Below are 2,483 nucleotides of genomic sequence, written 5' to 3' on the forward strand. Positions count from 1 at the left end.
GAGCCTATACAGCTTGGAGTAAGACAACATGCATGAAGAGGATGATGTGGACAAAATACTCATTTGCCTAATAATTCTGCACTCCCTGTATAATGCAAACATACAAGCTAGCAACATGTATAAACATAAATAGCCTACTCAAAAATGCAGATTTTCAAGACAAAGCTTAGTTGTGATAACATTAAGGCTGAATAATAATTTTACTGTTTACTTTCCCTTTAAAAAAGTCTGGCTAACCTGTAGCTAGACACAGCTCTCTGTGAATGGTATTCATGGCCATTGATCAATGGTCTTTGATCAGTAGTTGTTGATCAATGGTCATAGTAAAGATCAAGAAACTGACCTCACAGCCCATTGTTCCCTCAGTTGTACCAGCTTCAGTCATTATGCAAATATGCTGTTTATAATGTCGGGGAAACCTGCAGTCAGCTGAGACTGAAGAAGTCACCTGGATGATGACAAACATTTCTCCCACTGAAAACGCCACGTGCAGACGAACAGAATCAGCCTTTTGGGAGCTAACCTGTAGGTTTGTCAGGCTGCTCATATTCTGTGCCACGTTCCAAAATATCAATAATTATAGCTTTACAATGTTTTGCAAGTGAACTATAGCTTAGAGAATACAAATAAGACTCAGCATCAACTTTTGGAAATAAGACTCATGTTGTAATAAATGAGAATGAGGCATAAGGCAGAAATGCACTTTTTCTAACAGATGGTTAATGGAGGGTCAGCTTCAGTGCTTACTTTGTCAACATGACATTTTTGTGTAGATACTTTTGTTTTGTTTTTTTTTCAGTTTAAATTAAAGAGGATGAGATATAGTGTATCTTCTTTAGAATCACCCCCTCTTCCATTTGGGAGTAAAATAACATTTAGCTTCCCCAGGACTATTGAGATCAGAGTCCTTGACAAAGATCCACTAATGGCGTTGAAGCAGAGATTGGATCTGGAAGAGCGCTGCGATGGGCCCCGAGATGGACTGGAAGTTTCCTCCTTACTGTGCTGCCTGGGATCGATAGCCCTATCTCCTCGCTCTGACCTTGGGTTGACTCCAGCGTTAGAGCAGTTAGCTTTGGTCAGCTCGGCTTCTGTTACAATTAGCAGGAAGCTTTCTCCTACATTGGCATAACCACCCCCCTCCCTCCCTTTCTCGCATAGGCACACAGGGGTCATGTTACTCACAGCTTTTTTCTCTCCAAGCAACTCCGGATGAATCCATTAAAATTGCTCAGCTAGCAATTCACATTCTCCCTCATGATGCTTTCTTATTGAAAGATGGCATGACTGGCGGATGGAGAGCAAAAAAAGGAGGGGGTGAGGGGTAAAGTGGATGAGAAAGAGATAAGGCTTGGGTGAGCTGGAGGTTAAAGGGTGAAGCCAGTGTTACCGCAGCCTCACACATCTCTGCTGACCTTTGCTTCAACCCAAGGGACTGTTATCAGAGCTGGGCTCGTGTGTGTCTGCGTGTTTGTGTGTGTGTGTGTATCTTTGGGTTTGGCTATAGACATTCTGTCCTCCAGACAGCTGAGCTGGTTGTATTTCGTTCCTGAGGTACAGTGAGATTTATCAATATATTATTGATTCTGATTTACTGGCAGTAAAAAATGTGACTCTTTTAATAAAAAGCAGCTTTATGCTTTGTGGTTGGAGGCCCATGGATAGCCATAGATAGTATAAAAGATGAATATAGCTTCCATATTTTTAAAGTAAAGCCAACATATATGCGTGAAAAAACTGCACCTGTGACACTTTTTGATTGCTAAAAAAACTCCAGTTTTGCTGCAACAGTCTGTTGTAAAATGGTCCTCAGATATCTGCTCTGTGAGCTTAGTAAACACATTTCTGAGCATATCCAGTTTCACAACACTACGATGGTGAGAAGCGTGCAGCTCAGGGCTTTACAACAACCAGTGGCAGGTGTCATGGAGGCTACTACCTGTCTAGCTAGCTAGCCTACTAGCTAGCCAGCTAACTGTATATAAAAGATGGATCATTAGTGTTTTGATTGCAGAAATGGTCGATTTCTGGAGTAAAACTGGCTGTATTTGGCTGAGAAAGTGTTATCTGTTAAGCATTCACAAGCAGTCAGGTGCAGTGCAAATAGACACGAAGGTCAAAGTCAATAATTCAAATTAGCAGAGCTGAGGCAGACAGCTGCAGTTTAAAAGTGTAAAGGAGAGATCACCCAGACTACAGCTATTATAACGTGGAAAGCTGTTTAATTATTTATTTTTTTATTGGTACCATGGTTGAAAAAAGTTTTTTAATACTGTAAAGTTGGGCATTTTAACATGTGATTTCATGGGAGGGGTTTATCTAACTGCTATCTGAGACAGCCTCATGTGACCACTAGAGGAGCTGCAGATTCTGGCACGTCAGTGTTAGCATCTTTTTTCAGATGTGGAGGCAGCCTCTTTGTTCCGGACACACCAACTTACCTTGGCATAAATCTACAAGTTCCTGAAAATTGATTAAAAAAA

The 2,483-nt window shown here is 41.1% G+C and overlaps 1 protein-coding gene across 1 annotated transcript in view; it reads left to right on the forward strand.

Moving 5' to 3' along the window:
- Positions 1–2,483, forward strand: part of hs3st3l (heparan sulfate (glucosamine) 3-O-sulfotransferase 3-like) — a 15,459-nt gene that overhangs the window by 4,904 nt on the left and 8,072 nt on the right. The window lies entirely within an intron of this gene.

This window comes from Pundamilia nyererei, unplaced genomic scaffold, assembly GCF_000239375.1.
Source record: "Pundamilia nyererei isolate P.nyererei 1_Seehausen unplaced genomic scaffold, PunNye1.0 scaffold00005, whole genome shotgun sequence".
In the NCBI taxonomy this organism is placed as follows: Eukaryota; Metazoa; Chordata; class Actinopteri; order Cichliformes; family Cichlidae; genus Pundamilia; species Pundamilia nyererei.